The sequence below is a fragment of the Leptonotus elevatus genome, chromosome 11 (assembly GCF_054856555.1).
Source record: "Leptonotus elevatus isolate MCC_2025b chromosome 11, RoL_Lele_1.0, whole genome shotgun sequence".
Lineage (NCBI taxonomy): Eukaryota > Metazoa > Chordata > Actinopteri > Syngnathiformes > Syngnathidae > Leptonotus > Leptonotus elevatus.
The window spans coordinates 17,460,983-17,483,092 of record NC_141249.1 but is presented as its reverse complement, the minus strand read 5'-3'; the positions used below and the strand labels follow the sequence as shown (position 1 = coordinate 17,483,092).

Sequence of the window (22,110 nt, the reverse complement as noted above, 5' to 3'; positions counted from 1 at the left end):
ACTTTTAATAGACTTGTTCTTGTGTTTTGTTGGTTTTCTTTAACGCAATCTACTTCACGCAAGATCTTCCCCCGGCCAGATTTTTCTCGAGCCGCGTCCGGCGGAGCAATTTGTAAACACTATAAAATGTTAATTATTCAATTAGTATTTATTATTGCCTGAGTAGGCTAATCTTGCTCGGTGCGGCGACAAAGAAAATCCTCCTTGAAGTCACCTAAGTTAACTTTTATAATTAGAAGGTCCAGTAAAGAAACAAGGCAGGGCTGCCGGGAAAAACACAAAGTGAGCTCTGCAAAATAAATAACCGCAGTAATCAAACATAATTATCATTGTGACAATATTCTGCAACAGACTGATGATCACTTTCACGTGCACGCAATACTACAGCTGTCTGCTTGATTACAGGGGGGGGGCTGTTTTCTTGTACGCTCAAAATCCAGCAATTTTTTTGGGGCATCTTAATTTTCTTTCAGATTTTGCGTCGCATCTGAATGTGATTCGGCAGCCTAATCACTGAAATCCTCAAGACTTTGTTCAAGGCATTGGCTGGCGGCGGATAACGATGGTTGTACGATTGTAAAATGCGGTACTTGGTTTTAATTCCCCAATGAATAATACATGAGTCGTAACGGAATTCTAGCCATTCAGGGAGCGCGAATCGATGGAGATGAACACTTTAGATATGCGGCATTTCCTAAATCAGGATTCTCACGAGTCTCACGTATATTTTAGTTTGCTTCCTTGTTAGCATGAGTGCGAAAAATAGCACTCGATATTAGTATGACAATCATGTGGAAAATAGAGGGAAAAAAATTGTCTTTTTTTTTTTTTTTTTGCTTCAATTCAATGGGGATTGTGCTGCTCCTTCTTTTGTGCACACATCAACCACCGGGGGCAGTATAACACAGACATACAGAAACACACACAAGAAGAGTTTCCCAACTGACTCGTTAAGCTCCAGTCATTTTAGTCATTTCGACTTTACGGCGCACGTGCCTCGTCACAGGAATCGCGCCGTTTTAAAGTTCATTAAAGTTGTGTTGTTGTTACTTCCAGCAACGGCCGTCCATCGAGCACGTCCCATTTCCGCGTTTAGGTCTCCATTGGCTCCACTTTGCCGTCCCCTCAGCAACGAATATCCGTGCGGAAACATTGGTTCAGGCTCTTTCGGATGGCATTTAAACCGCAAAACGTATACATATAATTGCCCTGCACACCCAAAAACCTATTTATACGTTTTTTATGTTTTTTTATGCGAGAGCATACAGAAGTCTTTGATACAGCTTCTGACATGAAGAGGGCGCTTAAAGCAATGGTAGTTATTACAAAGAAATGGCCAGCAGGTGGCATCAGAGTATAAGAGATGAGCCAGGGCCAACAAGCTCTTTTTCCCAGTGTTTGTGAATAATGATGAAACTTAGCTATATTCTAATGCTAACTGCTATGAAATGGAAACAGATACATATAGAAATAGACTCTAATCTTTCTTTTGGTACGTTCCATGTTTTTATAGCAATAGAACAGAATATTCTGTAGAGAAAATCTGTCAAAATCCAGTAAAACAGTTGGGAGCGATGGAAGTTGCTTCAGTGAATGAGTTAAATGGGTAAAACATTGCAACATCAGTGCTAGTCATTAGCCTGTGTATTAGCCTGTGTATGGTATTGAGCGTTAGCATTAATTTAGCGGGAATACCGATTTCTTGTTTGAATTTGTGGTTTGTGAAGTCATGTTCCACCTTTAAAGAGCCTTTAGTGTTAATGGTGCATTCAGGAAAATCGTAAAATCAGATAGTTCTCACTTTCAACTGAAGGAAAAGTGTGTTGGAATGCCTCTAAAAGTCAAAGGTGGCACTTTAACAAAGTTAAAACAGTTCTCAGGTGTCTTAAAAGCAATGTTTTGTCAAAATACCTCAAGGATCGACTCGTCAACCACAAATAGTTGGGAGTTCCGAGTAGCATATCATGACTGTCAGTCACGTTTAACTACAAAGTTGGATATTTCCCAGCGGTCTCGAATGCACCACCAGCTTATCATCAATACCCATTCCCATCCATTCGGGACTTTCTCTTCTCCTCGTCTCAGACATTGATTGTGTTTCATTTAGTTCTGCGAGCCCTTCACTTCTTATCCCACCCACATCCACGCACACACACACACAGCCCCCCCACCCCCCTCCCGCCCCTTCTGAATAAATCCTATTCCCAATCGGCGGCCGTCTTCCTTGCCGTTTAGCGCGTGGCGAGCAAGCGGGGGGGAAAAGCAAAACGGCCGCTCAAATGTCATCAGCGTCAAGTCGGAATCTCAATCATCTCAAACAGGATGAAGGCAAAGAAAGGCGTAGCGGGGCTGGGGTGCTTATGTAGCTCTTGCGATAAAGCTGACAGCACACTTCATTGGACAAGGAGGGAGAGAGGGTGAATTACATTACCTCCCCCCCCCCCTCCTGCCTCCTTCCTACTATTCCGCCGCAATCTTATTGTAGATATTAACTAAAAAAAAAAAAGCGCTCGGGTGTCTCTCGCCTGTGGCCCAGCCCGGTTCAGGTGACATTTTGACAGAGCGGGCCTGGGGCTCGTCGTGCTAGGATGCAGATGGGATCTATAATTGAAGCGGCGGCTAGCCGGTTAGCCGCGGACGGGACACTTGCGAGGAAGAGTGTATGCTCAAGGAGCCGTTGCCTGCTATCATAGCTGGAGGTGATGGCGCTATTAAAATGCAGCCCCCCCCCCCCCCGCAGACCGCACAGCCGCCCACCGCCATGACTGGGAGTGTGTGATGGGGGGAGAGAGGTGTCTTTGGCGTAATCCACTCTGTGACATAAACCTGAGTGTTCCCCACCCACGCCCCCGCCTCCCCCGTCCTCGCCTCTCCTGAATAAATCTTTAATGGAGGTTTTATTGTCCCTGATCAGTATGCAGCACTGCGCATGTTTTTGCAGCTTCATCGCACATATAGACACATGAGCACGCACTCATTCACACACACACACACATTAGAGCTGGACAATTATAGAAAAATATATAATCACAAATTTTTGATGAATCATATGAATATTGCATTTTCATTCGAGTGCATTAACACCTTTGCTAAATTTGCATCTTAGCATCTCCCTTGTTCTCATATTTATTTCATCTTATTTTGTTGTTCTTTTTTTAATTTTTACAAGCCTTGGGACTTAGCTGCGCTAACTTAGGACCTCAGATATCATATTTTGTGCCAAATATGCGTGTTGGTAGCGCGCGACAATAAACATTCCTTTGTCATAGAAAACTGAACTTTTAATACAGCTTGAAAAAGCAATCATAAAATAAATGGGCAACAAAGTAAACTAAGAAATAAGAATTATTCTTAAAAATAGCAACCAGCTGTTCCTGCCGTACGCACGTTGGCCTCCTGGGGGCAGTGTGCTGTCATACAAGCATGGAGTACAAGCTTACAAATTAGTAGAAGAACGTTGCATTTGAGCTCAAGTAATATAAGATGGGGTTGTTGTTTTTTTACAGATTAAAAATAATATAGTATTGCGTATTGTTATGTTATGTTTACGCATGAATATTTGTTATTTGAAGAAATATCATTCCCGGAAGTCCATACTAACTTCTCTTTAGCATGTCAATGGGATTTTACGTCAACTTTAGCATTAGCACTGGTGATGCTATTAAAAAGAGAAGCTTCTAATAAAAAAAACACACACACAAACACAAATCACGCCACTTGAAAACATTCAAGCAACACAAACCATTCAATTAAAAGCCAAATGAAACCACACACGTACTGTGATAAAAACCGGAATTCATTTGCCACAGGAGGCCACCTTGTGATTACAAGATGGCTGCCTCCTACACTCCCCACTTCTTGTTGGCAACATTGCAGCGTAATAGATTGTAAGTAGTTGTAATAGTTGGCAAGTCAACTGATTGGAAGCGCATGCTACAAAAAGGCTCCATGTCACATTGTGTCACGTATAAACTGCTAGGAAAAAGAGAACGACAAGAAAAATTGTTACCCTGCTTAACGGTCAAACGTGCCTTGATTAAAATGTGATTCACAGTATTTTTAATTATAGGAGAGGCCAAACGGCAAATTGCATTATTGTTATCAGTTGAATGCAACTCTTGACGACAAACAACCCCCACGGCCCTTTCCGTGTGTGTGTGTACATACAAAAAAAAAGGTACATCACCCGCGTGGAATGGACCCAGAAGAGGACATTGTGTAAATTAATGAATAAAAACAAACTATGATTGATGTGCAGCCAAAGTGTGTATGCGAGTGTGAGCGCATGTGTCATGTGACTCTTCTGTAGTCAGCAAAAGGGGAGGGGGAATTATGGTCACCATCCTACAATCTTAACACACATTCTCTTCTGCATACTCTTTCGCTCTCACACACACACTGGCCCTCATATAAACACTCACACACACTCTCATATATAAACACAACCACAAACACCCAGTTGCACACGCACACTCTCAACAGAAACACACACACAAATCTACATTCACTCATAAAAAACACTTCTCAAACAAATGCTGCCACACACACACTCATAGTACATAGTCTCTCTATTAGACACATTGGTCGCCCACACACAGTAACACACACAGTACATATTAACTCTCACACAAGCTCTCATACGCATACAGAATCATTAGTTTCTCAACAACTCTCCCCCTCACACAATCTCCTAGACAAACACTATTACCCCCTCACAGTGAGTCTCTCTCTCTCTCTCTCTCTCTCTCTCTCTCTCTCTCTCTCTCTCTCTCTCTCTCTCTCTCTCTCTCTCTCTCTCTCTCTCTCTCTCTCTCTCTCTCTCTCTCTCTCTCTCTCTCTCTCTCTCTCTCTCTCTCTCTCTCTCTCTCTCTCCCTCTCCCTCTCCCTCTCTCTCTCTCTCTCTCTCTCTCTCTCTCCCTCTCTCTCCCTCTCTCACGCTCTCTCTCTCTCACACTCTCTCACTACACTCATGCACTCTCCCACTCCCACTCTCTCTCACTATACTCATGTTCTCTCTCTCACACTCTCTCTCACTCTCTCGCTCTCTCTCCCTCTCTCTCTCTCTCTCACTACACTCATGCACTCTCTCTCTCACTCTCCCACTCCCACTCACTCACTCACTACACTATCTCTTTCACTCTCCCACTCCCACTCTCTCACTCACTCACTCACTCCCTCACTCACTCTCTCCCACTCTCTCACTACACTCATGCACTCTCTCCCACTCACTCTCTCTCTCTCTCTCTCTCTCTCCCTCCCTCTCACTCACTCACTCACTCACTCACTACACTATCTCTCTCACTCTCCCACTCCCACTCCCACTCCCACTCTCTCTCTCTCACACACTCTCTCACTCTCTCACTCACTACACTCATGCTCTCTCTCTCCCACTCTCTCACTACACTCATGCACTCTCTCCCACTCCCACTCTCTCTCACTCACTCTCTATCTCTCTTGCACTCTCTCACTCTCTATCTCACTACACCCATGGTCTCTCTCTCTCACACTCTCTCTCTCACTACACCCATGGTCTCTCTCTCTCACACTCTCTCTCTCACTACACTCATGCACTCTCTCTCTCTCTCTCCTCCCCCCCTCCAAAACACTGACGTGAAGGCTATTCGACACTCAGGTCTCACAAGATTTTCCCCGCCGCTGTACATGACGAAAATGTTAATTGACCTCCAAATTGGAAGGTTCCACTGCGATGCCTTTGTGTTGATATCCTCCTGCATTGTGCGGGCAACAATGTTGAGTCGTTCCGCTTTCATTACACCTACTTGATAAACATTTTGCGTGTCCATGAGACACACGTGTGGGACACGTTTCCGGGCCCCTAACGTCTTCAGACACGCGCGCGTGCGCTTGCCGTGGCGAATACACACACAAACATTATATCTATCCATCTGCTTTATATTCTCAAGTCAAAGCCACCGGCCTCACCAGAGACCTGCCTTCACAAAGTTTATTTGTCAAATGTGCCTTTTGTCTGTGTGTGCGCGCGCAAGATAGAGATAAACACAAAGCTCAGAGCTCAGCACAAGGACAGATATTTCCTGATGGAGGCAAGCGGCAACCTTGCTGCAGGGAAGACTTCCACACAAACGGCTCAGCATTAATAAACTTTTGCCACTATATTGCTCACTCTCACACCAAACTATAAACACGTAAGCAAGCTATGATGTGGTCACGTAACATCAGGGCAGGGGCTCCACACTAACATTTTTGGGGTACATACTGTAAATCAAATTGCAAGGTAAATATTCACATTTCCTGTTATTTATTTCCTCTTATTTATTGACTGCATAACTGATCATTTGCAGCAATTCCCAAAACCAAATGTCATGCCTTTTTTTTTGTTTTCCCGCCATGACTGTTTCCTCACAAAACAATTTTTGGATTTAGGATTGATCTCTGCTGGCACATGCGATTTATTAGGGAGACTGGAAACACTGGCCATCCTCTTTGCCATTGGTCATCGTTTACAAGAGTTATGTGGAACATACATTTTAGAGATAGATTGATATTGGGGGGGGGGGGGGGCGGGGGGTTGTAGAGGGGGGGGGTTCCAGGGACGATACCGATTATTAGCAGTCACGGAGGCCGTTAATTAACCGATATTTGGAGCCAATAATCATTTTCAGCAAAAGGGAAATACAAATTCTGACTGAATGTCTTAAAGCATTTGTTATTTGAACATCTGTTCAGATTTGCAAAATGTAGGTTGTTGGTTTTTTATTTTATTTTAGACACTTCGTCTTAAAAAGTAACATTTAAACGTAAACAAGTAAATACTGCAGCACCCTATAGTTTTCTACAGTAAAAAGTTCAAAATAACTAAAATACAAAACTTCCACGTATCTTTGTTTTCATTTCAAAGAGTTTCAAAAGGTGCAGTGAACTCCCAGAGTCAGTAGCATCTCTTATAAAAGTTACCTAACAATTTGAATAAATAGTTCCCTGTGGTTATCGGCTGTCAGATTTTTCACACATTATCAATCAGAATAAAAAAATACGGCCTGAAAAGAAATTTTCTCCACCCCCAAAATCCAATCTCCAATTTTACTTGATACAAAGAAAAATCAAAAGACAAAAAAATAATAATAATAAATAAAACATGGTCCTAAACACAAGCCTTAGTTCACACATTTTAATAAAAAGGCACTTTTTCCAAACAATAGTGCATACAATTTTACAAAACAAATTTTTAAGACTTGACCCGTAAAAAACATAAAAATGTTACTTAGAAATTACATTTAACCTATTAAAAGTTTTACAGAGGTGACCGGCTAACTGTGAAGCGGATCAATTCCATTTCCATTATTTTCCGTGTGGCAAATACGGCATCAAAGCGCCATAATCGTTTGAATTCTCGCATTTCAGTCTTGGTGCTACGACAGACAGCCGGTTTAGGGGGCGGAGACACAATATTGTCTGTGGCGACAAACAGCAGCTCGTTACTTTGTATTCTGTTTTAGACAATAATAGGTGACTCACTATTTTCCCCCCATATGAAAAAGCGGCACTGTTAAGAGGTTAAAAAGGGGGGGGGGGTGCAAATGAAAGGCTAGAGGGCAGGGCGAGAGTATCGAGGGGAAACGGAGGCTGCGGTGAGGATGGCGCTTTCATTAGCGAGATTGATTAGATGAATGTTGAAGCTAACGGCCTCTCTGCTCTTTAGCTAAATGCCATCTCTGGGCCTATCAGCGCGCCGGCTTCAACAACAACACATAAATTAGCGCAACGGAGACCACGACCACCACCGCGGGAACGGGGGAAGAGATGCAATCATGAGAGAAGCTCTCAGCAGCGTGGAGATCATAAACAACAAGAAGCGGCTGATGACCTCGTTAAGCGGAGACGATGCAAAGCAACTGTATTGTGATATATTCGACGCGTGCGCCCTTGGCGTCATTTACAGTCATATATTCTTTATCCTCTGCCAAAAATGACTATTACAGTATTACTACAGCCAGAAGGAGCAGCACAATATTCATTGGATTGGCGCAAAAAAAAAAAAGTGGCACAAAATGTTTGTTTTTATTATAACCTATCCGCAGCTATTTTTTTTTGGGGGGGGGGGGTATTTATTTAGTAATTGTGGCAGAGATTCAATTACTCGTTTTTTTTTTTTTTTTTACTATTAGCATCAAGGCGCAATAAATATTACTCCATCGGCGTGATAGTGACAGATTCATCCCGCAGGCGGCCTTCAAAAATGTTGCCTTTTACATGCAAACTTAACAAGTGTGAAATTAGAACGGATTCCAAATTATCCTCGCACACACAGAGCAGACGCACTCTAGCAATGCGTGTGGTGGTGAACGGCACTCATATGTTCAGGAGGGGAGGGGCCCTAATTGAAAATGCGTCCTCCTTCCACAGGATCATGCTCCTGAGGAGATACAGCACACAAAGAGGCAGTTTGAAAAAATAAAAGAAGGATTTTTTTTATCTGTGAATTGTCACAGGCAGACTGATGTCAATTTACATAAACAAATATTTCCCGCCCTGTTGACTGCAATGGATATCATTTCCTCATCGGCTTTTTTATTTTGGCGTTGTATGAACAAAATGGCTGTTCGTGTCGAGTCAGAGTCTGGAATATTCAATAACAGCTTCAATTATGTCAAACATTTGACGCCTTTTTGTATGGCGCCGCTTTTCGCCGCAAAATTGCTGAAATGCTTGAACGATTACAGCATTCATCAGCCCTGGCAGGAAAACATGGCAACTCCTCTTTAAATAGAACACATATGCATTTTTTAACCATTCGAAAAGTATTCAAAAAGAGCAAGAATTTCCATACTTGTTGAGTGGACAGGCATTCCAAAGACACAAAGATTTGAGTACATTCTTACAATCAGGATACCTCGAACCATGCGCATGCTCACAACCTCTTCTTTGTCTCCTTTTACTCTTCTTCGCTTATTTGTAGTAACGACTTGCATGCGCAGCGCCGTCCTGGCTTGAATACCTTGATTTCTTCGTAGCGTTTTCGCGTTAACTATTCATGTGAGACAGACGCGACGTCACTCGTAACGCTTAAACAATGTTTACCCCTCAGCTTGAATATAATGTGTTCTATTGACCGTTTAAAGTGAGAAGCAGAAATGACGTCTATTTCTGCCATGACGTCGTCCGTGCTTCGGCCCCTTACACCGATTGCTCCAGAAACCCGAATTATGACCATAGCCCCAATATTGCCTGCATGTAAACGTAGTCATTGATCACTTAAATCACAAAAACATCAGTCCCTTGAATTGTTTGCTTAAAATGGAATCTGGCCACTTCAAGCTTGCTTCTACAAACCGCAGATAATCCAAATCAATGGTTGAGCGAGAAACAAGCACTCCACATCAGACGACGCATCGTTCGAACACTGACCAGGTCAACTTGACTATATCAGACGACAAAAGTCAGGCCAATAGAGAAAGAAAGGCTCTCTCTCTCTCTCTCTCTCTCTCTCTCTCTCTCACCCGCCGACGGATGTTCCATTCGGCAGGAGAAAGATGACGAGCCCAGGAGGATCCTGAGATTGCACTCTTGCTGAACTTTGCAAAGTAAAAATGGGCAAAATGCTAAAAGGCATTTATTTGATTTTCGTTTTGAAGAATAAACCAACACGCAATTGGATACGTTTTGGGGATGATCATTTTGTAACGTAATGTAGACCTTGACAATAAAAATAAATTAATCATCAAATACCCAACATTTCCCACACCTGCTCTTATAATAGAAATAATAGAGATTGGGATAAAATAAATAAATTATTATTATTATTATTATTATTAATAAAAAAATTAAATTTAAATTAAAAAAATAAAAATTTAAAATGTACACCTTTTTTTAAATAAATTTACAATTTAAAAAATAAAAATTTACAATTTACAATTTAAAAAATAAAAATATTTTAATTTACAATTTAAAAAATAAAAATTTTAAATTTACAATTTAAAAAATACACATTTTTAATTTAACATTTTAAATAAATTAAATAAAGTCAACTGCATCCATGGAATAAAATGCTCCCCAGTGAGCGGGCAAGTGTGGGATTTGGCGTCAAAAGCCGTGCAAAATGTTTATTAAAGAGAAAACATGCACATCGAGAAGATTCAAGGGAGTTGCGCAACAATACGGCGAGGTCACGCATGTGTGTGTGCCACAATTTGCTTAATGAACAAACCTGTCACACATTGCGTGCAAGGGAAGATGTACAGTAACCACTGGTGGAAAGCAGAATCCTCTATGCTATCTATTCTTAACCCTTTATTGTCTGGGGGGCATGGGGTTCATGCTATTAAATCGGTAATGAGATGCTAATAAGATGCAAATCCCTCCCGCAAGAGTGGACTACTGGAAGGAGGCTTAAAAATAAAAAAAAAAGCAGCCCGAGGAGGTAAAGATTCACTTCTCTGTGGTGTATTTGTATGAGTGGAAAAAAAGGGTCCAGCATTGATCGCAACTGTAGAAAAATGTTGTTGATTTATCTCGAACGCGGGCAGCAGAATGGGACTTTCGGTATCGCCGCTCAGGCAGAAAAACGGAGAAAAATAAAAAAAGACTCCATCTGTCCGGAGTGCGGCTGCAGATACGAGGCGAGGAGGCACGGCGGCACAGATACCAAACGTGAGCGAAAAGCTGCTGATTAGGAGTCAGGCTGACAAAAGCGGGTGGGGAGGATTTTTTTTTTTTTTTAAACACTTTTTTTTTTACAGAAAAATATGTTTTCACTTTCCTCACTGTGGTGTACACTGCGACTCATCTGACTCATAGAAAGAAAGACAACGTAAATGTACTTAGCTTATTTGCATACCGTATACTGTATATTCAATAGTGCGTTTGTGGCATGTTTTTCTATAATACATTGCGGTAAAAGTGTTCTGTTTCTTCTCCAAGAAAATTGTTATCAGACCGATTGTGTCGCCAAGACCGTCTCGATCTGGCGTCCACTCTGTCCAGAGGGCCATCTCTTTTCCTTTAGTCCCATTTTATGCTCAGCTGTGGCTTACAGATAAAGGCAACGAGTTGGCACCGGACACACAATGTGGCCCATCTTTCTCTCTGTAAACCAGGCTTCAACATGACAAGCCGGCCCCCAAGGGCCCGTGCGACGGTGATAGATCTACACTATTTATGTCCGACAACAGAAGCGCCACTGACCAGTGCAAGCCAATAAGATCCAACACAAGCGCGGTGTCAGAAATTCTGCCTTTGACTTGGACTGTGATGTATTTATAGCTCAATTTCGAATGTGTGATTGTTGAATTTGCTTTTTAGCGGAGCTTGTCCTCAACACGAGCAAATGACAGGCACAGGCGTCTGCACCTGATTTTCGAAATAAAAACCTCTCTCAGACCCTGATCAACTACCTTTTGTCCGGACCAGTGTCAGTGATTGAGGACCGTCGTTGGAGCAACAGTCTCCGCGGCGCAGACGATGCTAGCCCCGCTGTAGTTTACAATGCAGAGAGAACGTCAGGCAGAGGTCGTATTGTATTCAAAGCGCACAAAAGTGCCGCTCTGCATGGCAATGAACGACACGCCGACGTGACGCGAGTACACACAGCTGCACAAACACGCATCCTTCCATATTTATATTCACAGTGTACACCGCTGCCCTTCTGCTGCTGTTGCCGCTGTGACGCAAATAGAAACTGCAGTGATGCAACTTTGGATTCGTGTTCAGGATTGATGAGGCACAGACATTCAAATGTTTGGACTGAAGTGACTAAAGTGAATCAGCCGATTTGTCATCGATCTTTAAAAAAGCCTGACATGCTTTTTTTTTCCTGCATAACATTTCAACAGTATGTATATACTGTACCTTCGATGTTCCTTGTTTTAGTTTTAAAACAATGAGCAAACCCCGTAAAATTAATTAAATTAAAACCTTAAATAGTTTTTTCAAATCAAAATGAAAACCCTATTTGAAACTGGCTAACTTTTTCAGACCTCGACAAAGGTCATCATCATCATCATCATCTTAGATTGATGGCTAAGTTTAGTGTTATTTTAAGAGATCGGCCAATCAACGATTCCCCCAAAAGTAATAAAATTGCCGTTATTCCCGGCCGATTGATTGGTGTACCTCTACTCGCAAGTCAAAGCAAACTCATCAGCCGAACAACGGCTCATATCTCTAAAAACAAAGCACCGTAGTGTAGTACTTAAGACCACACCGACCGAGACAAAGACATTATCGAGACTAGACAATATCAAGAATGACAAGACCAAGACTTTTGGTGGCCGAGACCAAGACAAGACCTAGACTTTTGGTGGTCGAGACCAAGACTTTTGGAGGTCGAGACCAAGACAAGACCAAGACTTTTGGAGGTCGAGACCAAGACAAGACCAAGACTTTTGGAAGTCGAGACCAAGACAAGACCAAGACTTTTAGAGGTCGAGACAGAAAAGTCCAAGACTTTTAGAGGTCAAGACAGAAAAGTCCAAGACTTTTGGAGGTCGAAACTGAGACAAGACTTTTGGAGGTCGAAACTGAGACAAGACCAAGACTTTTGGAGACCGAGGTAAGACACACTTTTGGAGGTCAAGACCAAGACTTTTAAAGGTCAAAACTGAGAAGTCCAAGACTTTAGAGGTTGAGACTGAGGCAAGACAAAGAATGTATAAAAACCAAACACACAAAAAAAACTGAATAAAATGACCAGCATCTCTTATTAATTTGCTATGTTAATTTTGAGTACAATGAACCAAATCTCAAATCTATTGTTTCACTTTTTCTGCAAATTATGCAATCTTACTAATTAAAACCAAATTGTCCTGACAAGCCATGTTAAATGCAATTTTACAAAGACAATTTTAAAGGAAAAGTCAGGAACAATGCTTCAATTAAATGAAGTGAATGAACCTGCATTCTATATTTGTCACTGATCACAAGAGTACTAGCCTGGTCTCAACTGGTCTTGATCCAAAAAAATCCAGAGCCGGAAATATAGACCTAGAGAAAAAAGGCATTTGATTCTGAGACGAGGCCGAGACCATTAAAAGTGGTCTTGAGACCAATACTGACTGAGAACTACAACACTAGCGTACAGTGCCAAAAAGTCCCTCCTAGCCAATCATGCCGACTACGTTCTGTGCCATAAAGTGGAAAATGGGCAGTAAGGACAGACAACCACTCACACCTATGGACAATTTAGCATTCAATGAATCAAACCTATGTCCATAAAGCTTTGGGGAGTACCAAACTGAACCCGGAACCTCCTCGCCGTCTTAACAAACTCGTCAATATTTTTCCGCAGAGCTTCTTGTCTGGTAAAGAAGAGCGTCCCTGGGTCTCGGCTATGCTTGGGCGCGCCACACTCGGGCCTCTGCTGCTCATCAAGCACGACGGCGAGAGGCGAGCGCTTCAATCAGGATATTAGGGAAGGAGATGAAATGGACAGGAGGAGGAGGAAGGAGGAGGAGATGGAGCTCTGCACAATTTTCCAAGGTTAAAAGAGGGGAGAGGCGGATATTCTCTGGCTAGCCGCCCAGATGTGATGTATCATCCGGTGACTGGGTATGTGTGTGCGTGAGCGCCCCGTCCACCTAACGCCTTTTAACAGTAATAACGTATTCCCTCCCATTAATGTTATGGATCAGAGGGCATATTATCGATCCACCACCTCAGCTATATAGTCCCCTCGCTCCATTTCCCTCACCGACTTCATTCTTTGGGCGCAGTGAACTCAAATGATCTTACTTCGTAAAGAGCAGCAGTTTGCCCAAAAAAAAAGTTTGACGTTGACCGTTTAAATTTACTGTCACACTAATAATGATAATCAAAAATGTTTGCCTATTTTCCTCATGTTACTGGCCAAACCAGTAACTGAATCATAATTAACTGGTTTGTGCATTGTGGATTGTGAAATAATTTGTTGTTATTGAAAAAAAACTGATGGAAAGTTCATCTTTTTTTAATCAGATTCATAATCGGAAAAATAAACTACAGATTAACTCAATTACTGAAATAATCATAAATTGCAGCCCTACTTAATCGATTCTACGAAAAATGGCCAATATTACAGCAATAGTAGAAAATGAGGCCTTATTCTTCTTCATTTGTGTGTTCATGGCTATAAAGTATTACAGTGGCTCCCGGTGGCCAAGGAAGGAGCAGCACAATGAATCGGATTGCGGCATTAAATCATGACGCCCAAACTGTTGAATTCTTATCATTCTATTTAATGCTGTTATCATTACTCTATGTTTTTCTAATGTGCAAAATTATGTGATTTTTTTTCCTTATTAAAAAATACTTTTTGGGGTGGAGGGTGTGCTAGAATGGCTAGAATCGTCAAACTTTAAATGTCAAATTGACCATGTCAGCAAAACACTTCCTCTTGAGGTTTAACAAAAGACGGAAGCTGATCAAGGTCAAGGATTCTATTGTTTTTGCCAGAACTTTATACAAGTAATCATTTTTTTAGCGATTTTGACCTGTCGCCATTCAGTCCCATAGAAAGAACAATATTGATTTCTCAAGATTCTATTCGACCCAAGACGCTTCTTTGATTGCCTGGACCTCTCTTCAGACTTAAAGGCATTATTCATTACCAAAAACAAGAACTTTTGAGAAATACTAGAAGGAGAAACAGAATTTCCGATTGATCAGTCTGAAAGTCGAGGCACGCCAACACAACCTTTCAATTTGTCATTGTTACTTTGGTTCAAGGGCGACAAAAGAAGCCACAAGATTTACAATGATGACTAAAGCATCATTTCATTACTCGTCTGTCGCATCTCTCGCACACGAGCATACAAACGGACGCCGCAGCGGCTACAGCAACAACAATAAAGAGCAGCGCAATCATTGGCCTCGCTGTAAGAAGCCTCGGCGACGCGGACGATGGATTCATCGCGGCGGCAAATAGCGCGCTTGCGACGCTCGGAAGGAAATGAAAAATGGCGCGCGCGTCTCGTGTCCCGCCGAGTGGCAGGCAGGATAGTGATTGTGTTGACTAAATGTGATTGGCGAGGAGTGACACTCCGGAGGCAAAACATCAGCGTTATTACACTCGCACTAATATCGCCAGCTGACAATCACCTGGAAAGAACCTCTAAGCACATTGGGACGTGAGTGCGGGGGGGGCAAAAATAACACACACACACACAAAGAGAGTGATATATGAAATGTAATGCAATAAAAATCAGACATACACACACTTCAAACACTAACAGTGACCTGAAACTCTAGTCCAATCTTGAAACCTTACTATGAAACTCTAACCCTGAATTTAAAAAAATCTATTTAAAAAAATTTGAACACTGGCTAAATTGGAAACCTTACCCTAACTTTAAACCCTACTTGGAAACCATAACCAAATTTGAAACCATACCTTGACTTGACTTTGGTCTAATAGATTCAGTTGAAACCAGAACCCTGATTTGAAACTCTAAAACTATCCTGAAAACTTACTTTGAAAAACCAAGTATTGGCTTGAAACCCTACTTTCAAACCTGATGTTGAACCCATAAACCCTGGCTTGAAAAACATAACTGGAAACACTTCAACTTGACCTGAAACCCAACTCTTGAAACCTGAACCCTGACCTAAAACTGTACTTAACTCTTTGACTGCCAGACGTTTTCAGAAAAGGGATGCCGCCAGTGCCAGCCGATTTAAGCATTTTGACTGATTTTCAAGGTCCACAGAAAATGTTCTGTTTGGACTATGGAAACACACGTACTACCAAATGAAAGATTGGACTTTCATCTTTCATCAGAAAAAAAGAGTTTGTTTCTACCTTATTCCGTTCTTTAGTAATCAACAATAGAAAATGGTTAGTTTGACCCAATTTCGCCCGTGTTGGACCAAAATACGGAGAAATCAAGCTTTTAGTGAAACGATATTATTTCATGCATTCTAGTGAATTTGACACTTCTTTTTGTCCATGAATGATGCCACAAACACCTAAATAGTGCTTTACTTCTATAAAACACTACCACCAAGAATGAAAAAGTGTTTTTTGATAGCAAAATACGTTTATTTACATTCAACAGTGTAACAATTTGACAACAATTTGGCAAACTATTTACAAATGTGTGCAACTGTGGTGCTATTTACAAATATGTGGATGTTTCAACGACAGTTTTTCTTTTTGTAACACTCTCCTGCGTGCAAGGAGACGCAACAGCATTTGCACAACAGATTGCCTCTTCGCGTGCGCCACTTTCTTGCAGGCCGTTTTTTTCCGGGGAATAGCAAGTATATACTGCAGTGTGTGTCAAGTCTAATATCAGGATCATGCTACGGTTACGTTACGGTGGTGTTACGTCTCGCTTCCCCGTGTCCTTCAGTTGCTATACCGGGTGGTAGGAGATCCATTTTATCCACTCCATTCATGGTGGCATCGTAGTCCAGAAACAGTGTCTTCTCCGTGATCAGACTGTACCCGCTCCTCCGATGAATATGCATTGGACTCGGGGTACTCTTCATTGTCCGATCGAATGTCCGCTTGTGCAGCTCCGCGTTTTCCGGCCTTAGCAGCGCTAGCCGCGCTAGCCGCGCTAGCCGCGCTTTGCCGATGAGGCTTACTACTTGTTCATAACAGTCACGCCAAAGCTTCCAACTTTGGCGTAGAGCTCGTTGTCATCTTCATCATCATCATCAATCTGCATTGGTCGATGCCAACTCTCCATCGCCCGATCGAATGTCCGATTGTGTAGAAGTACCCGGCCGGCTATTGTGCGCGTTTTCCGGCCTTAGCAGCGCTAGCCGCGCTAGCCGCGCTTAGCCGTGAGGCTTACTACGTGTTCATAACGCCAAAGCTTCCAACTTTGGCGTAGAGCTCGTTGTCATCATCATCGTTGACATCAATGCGCTTTTTAGTATTGATTGATGCTTTCCGTCTTTGAAAAAAATGCTCAAGCTGAGCTGCTTGTAACCGGTTGCTTGGTCAAGCCATTGTGGCTTGGATCAGCCATTGTCTCCTCAACACTCTAGCTCCGCCTCACGTCTTCTACTGACGCCCACGGTGGGCGGCCCATCCAACCTTGTGCAAAGAGAGTCATCGCTGCCCTCTAGGGGCCAAAACGAGTCTTTGACTAATCAGATCAGCCTGATTCTTTCAGCACAGCTGCCCAAGGCTTTCCTGCACCCGTTTTTGAAAAAAAAAAAAAAAAACATAGGGGACGTCTTTTAACGTCCTCGGCGCCCTTCCCTAGGTTTATGCTAAACGTTTTATAACGTTTATGGCAGTCAAAGAGTTAAAAACCCTACTGCCGACTTGAAACGCTCCTTTGAAACCCTAACCCCGACTTACAACCCTACTTCTGACTTGAAACCCTACTTTAAAACCGTTTGAAACACTAAACCTGACTTGAATCCTGACTTCAGAACAACCATGCATTGAAATCCTGACCCCCATTCGAAAACAATTGGAAAGCCATAACCTTGACTTGAAACCCTACTTCTAAACCCTGAGCCATCACCACAAAGTCCTCAAAGGACAGGAAGTGTAACTGCATTCTACAGTATGCGCACATGCTTGCAGCATCTCTCCGTTTTCCCGTGGGGAGCGCACGGTGAGGATAATCAGCCTCTTTTATCTGAAGAGAGGAATAAAAGCCTTCGACCAAATTAGGTGATGCCACTTCCTGTCAGAGTTAAGCAGCAATCAGCGACTCCTTGCTGTGATTGGCCAAGGTCAAGGCCAAGCATTGTTAACCCTGAGAGCTCTTAAATGGGGGCTGGACCCACTCACGGGTGTTGCGGGGCTTATCATAACATTACTCAACCTTTAGCCGGTGGTGAGAAAATGATGTTCGCTAACCATTTAGCTTAACACGTTTGAGTTCCATTGTGCTCCTTTTTATTTTTTTTTAAATTACACTGATTGACAAACCAGCCACTGGTTGCCCCACCCCCTCTATTGCTGCACATACCAATTGAAGAATCCCGTTTATGACCGACAGAGGGCGGAGCTAGGGACATTGCGACAATGCAAACATCTACTAATACTAGGCTACTAAAGTGTGAAGAAAAAAAAGCACGCACCTTGAAGACAGCATTCTATTTTCAATTAGTAGAAGCAGCACTTCGTCACCCTGTAGCCAAATTAGACTTGTTAATACCTCCCAAACTGCCCTTTAGTCTCACCTATGGCCTAAGTTATCCGCCTCAATTGATTCTATTATGTTTACAGAACACAAGTTCAGCGCAAAACAAGCACAAAAAAACGACGCCTTTTCGTATCATGTTTGACCCATTTTCTAATCAAATATAACAGGTGTGTCAACACGCGCGCCGCTTGTAAGCTTTAAACAACCATTGTCACGAACAAACACACACGCTACACGACCGCGGCCTATAAATATAATAAACGCAATCATCCTCATTCCTCTGCAATCCCGAATGATGAGATTGCGCCGAGATGGAGATAAATGAGCCCTCATTATAGTCGCGAAGGGAGGGGGCGGGTTGTGGGGTTGGGGGGGGGGGGGCTCTCTTCTCATTTTCATTGACTTTGTACCGTTATTTACCACACCCAAGGATCCTTTGAAAGGACACAAAAAGGACACACAATAAATATGTGCATTAATATGGCGCCACATGAAAACACGCAACACAACAAAAGAAATATGTGCATTTAAAGTGCTCATTCATACACGAGTGTCGACAAAAGACCTTCCGTGGAGGCGGCGCGGCAGCTACACGTGGAAAAAAGATAATGGGATTCTCCCGTCAGGATATACGGAGCCGAGACCCGCATCACCTCCACTACTCGGCGGCGTGGCCATCACGGCGGGCGCGGCGTTGTGGGCGCGTCCCGTGATTGAAGCAGATTTCAGCAATCAAAGTTATCAAAACGCCGCTTCGTCGGGAGGCAGACAGCGCGAGACCGGCGTAATTGGATTTTCCCCTCTCGGTTTAACGGATGACACTCCAACGGCGGTTGGGGGGGAAGCGGAGGGGGGGTTGGGGGGGGGGTTACGAGTGCTTCACGTGCGGACATGGCGACCGCCAACGTCCCCATATTCCTGAGGAAGTAGACGTCAAAGTGTAATATGCCAACTGGTAGCCGCTCGGGGTTAGCACCAATGATAGCAGTCAATATTCGGCACCGTAGCAATGTACGCCGCTCCAAAACATAAAAGGGGAACGCAATCATAACAAGTCAATCACACTTCTGGGATATCAACCTGTCCTGTTAGGAATCAAGAGTGGTTGTGAATCAATTTCACTTGCTGTTGTGAAAGTGGAACGAGACAGACAACAGGTGGAATTGAAAAGCAATTCACGAGACAAGTTCTGCTTCTGCAGCTGGTGGCCACAGATTACGTTCCTCTGTCCTCATCCTTTCTGGCTGATTATAGGTCACGTTGGGATTTTTCAGTGCCATCGCAACTTTGGTAGCATTAGGAAGTGCATACAACCGGCAAAAATTGCAGCCGGTAATGCCGCTTAGCGCATTGATGTGCGCTTCAAGTAGGCTCGTTCAGAGAGTGGCAACGTAAGATGGCCGCCGAGCATACAAGTCGCTCAACCCAAGATTCCTTCCGAAAGATCATGCGCAGAACACAAACTAATGTTCTGTTCAAATACGTTTTTTTATTTGAACAAACATTTGAGTCAACCCAGAGGTCTTATTTGTGATTTGTGAAAAACCGGAATAAGAGCATACTCAGACTTTCGAACCCCAAATATGCCAATATTCAGGTTTTGAAAGGCTTATTGACTGCATGTGAACATACTAGCCTGCCCATTCCCCAGACCTAAATCCAATCGAGTGCATCTGGGCCATCGTGTCATCAGCAGCTTTTGAATGATGCCCTGATCCAGGATTGGGAGGAGAATTCACAAGGAGAACATCCACCATCTCGTCAAGAGTAAGCAAAGTTGTTGTAGGGAGTGCATACGGGCACGTGGAGAACACACGGATGGCTGAGCGTTATTTTTAATTGTCTTGAAGTTGGATCAGAAGTCTGATCTTCACTCGTTCATTTTGAGTATGATTCTGAATCCAGACTCGCAATGGTTAATTATTTATTTCCAGCGATTATGCATGTTGTGTTGTTCCCAACGCAATCCCAAATTGTTAACTGCGGTAATTTATTCATTGAGATCAAGATGTGTTCAAACATTCCCTTTATTATTTTTTAGAGCCGTGTATTCTAGTGTGTGTGTGTGTGTGTCTGTGTGTGTGTGTGTTTCGCTGAGTCACACACGCACCAGAATGGATTAGGCTGACTCACAGTTGCTACCTGATTGGATACACACTCGCACACTTATTCGCACCCCACACCCCTTGACTGCCGAACTGAACAAACAGTGACATGCGACAAAGGGGCAGCTGGTCAACAGGGGGCGCTGGCAGACCAACCAATTCTAAAGCCTACAAACTTGGCTATACTGGTGGCTAACCTGACAAGCTAACAGTTAGCTTAGCATCTTCAATACTTCTACTATTCTTTCCGTTTGGAATTTTATTTCTAGATGCCCTGCCTATCACAGGTCATTTTTGGTACTGCAACGGACATCTGGTTTGGTAGGAGGATATGCTGTGTTATTCATCTCAAATACATTACAGACTTTGAGAGAATGAAGCACACATGGCTATTTTTTTAATCATCCTATTGGGGTCATTCACATTTTAAGCAGTCTGTCAACATAAGGTGAATCGCTCAGTGGGCACATAGACCGAAGTCCAGAACCCTTCTGTGGCAATGACATGGCCCATACTTACTGACAAACGGAGTCAATTACAAAAACAACTGAGGCTGAGAAATGATAACCGGGCCGCCTGCAGGCCGTGTTAGGCGGTTCTAGATTCAGAACGGACAAGACGAAAACCTGCTATGAGTTCTTACAGGACCAGCGTGACATTATGTTCCGGGCCGCTGTGGAGCACATTGCCACAATCACGCACACACAAGCTGCCAGGGGAGCGGCAAGCCAGCGCCCAGTCGTGCTGTGATTGATACCAGATTCCTCCCCCGCCAGCGTACGACAAGTCGTTAAGAACGAACACACAAACGCGTCGGTCAGCGTGAGCCGACGACACGCTCTTCACCTTATTTCATATTTAGATTCCCCTCCCTGCGTCTCTATATTCCATCCACTATATCCATGCTACTTATAGTACATGAAAAATTGTACTGTGAATGCCGAGGAGATACCCGTACCAGGGCAGAACTCAAGAAACTCATGAATACAAAATGAAGAGATGACGAATGAGGCTGTTTAACTCAGCATAGAGCAATTCGCCCTCTAGTGGCTGTGAGCAGAATACGGGATAACGTCGTTAAAAGAGGGATCGTGTTGTGACGTCCTCACTTTTACCGTGCACGATCTGGACTTTTCTTTAATGGAAAAAGTTGGATTACGCGGTACCCAAAAAAAAAGGATTTAGAAAAGAGCCAAATGTGTAAAATTTGGAATCCATGTGCTAGCATGTACATACATATACACGTACGTACATATATGCATTCATATACTTACGTACATACTGTATATGTATATACACACACACTATATACTGTATGTATACACAACAGAGAACATCCGGGTAAAATTCCCACATTTCAAATAAAGCCAAACCCAAAGTAAGCAAACTAAACACACACCTGATGGACAGCAGGGTCACTCCCAGATCCTCCTGTCGGCCACCACCCCGGTGCTCCTCTTGCGCCACTCCTCTTCCTACGTTAGCCCCCCCCTCCCCCCTCCTCCTTTTCCTCCTTTTCGTCCAGAAACCAGAGAATTCTCGAGGCGGCAGGAAATCCAGAGCCACTCCGGCGGAAACCTGTAGAGAGCGAGTGCAGTTGAAGGCGGCTGCTGAGGTGGCGGACAGATGCAGGAGGGAGGGTGTTTAGGCGAGACGAGTGCACTGGCACGCAGTCGTGGGTGGGGGGGGGGGGAAGCTCACAAGTGGTTAGCTCGACGCTCACCGCTGCAGAGCTCAGCATCCCGACACCCCCCCCCCCCCGATGCTCACCCCCTCCCAACCTGCCTACACTGTTACCACATTCCATCTAATAGCAGCATCGCCTCCTCCCTAAAGTGTCACAGTTACAAGATACTGCGCACGAATCTGATTTAAATCCTCACAGAAGTCATTTATTCACATTGGAAACTTTTGCGCAAGTTTTATGCTTACGAGCC

At 43.3% G+C, this 22,110-nt stretch overlaps 1 protein-coding gene across 1 annotated transcript in view; it reads right to left on the bottom strand.

Moving 5' to 3' along the window:
* dab1a (DAB adaptor protein 1a) overlaps window positions 1-21,653 on the bottom strand; it is a 201,436-nt gene extending 179,783 nt beyond the window's left edge. Inside the window, exon 1 of the mRNA XM_086088612.1 lies at window positions 21,573-21,653. The gene's annotated coding sequence lies outside the window, so the exon portion shown is untranslated. The remainder of the gene's footprint in view (window positions 1-21,572) is intronic.
* Window positions 21,654-22,110: the final 457 nt, after the last annotated feature.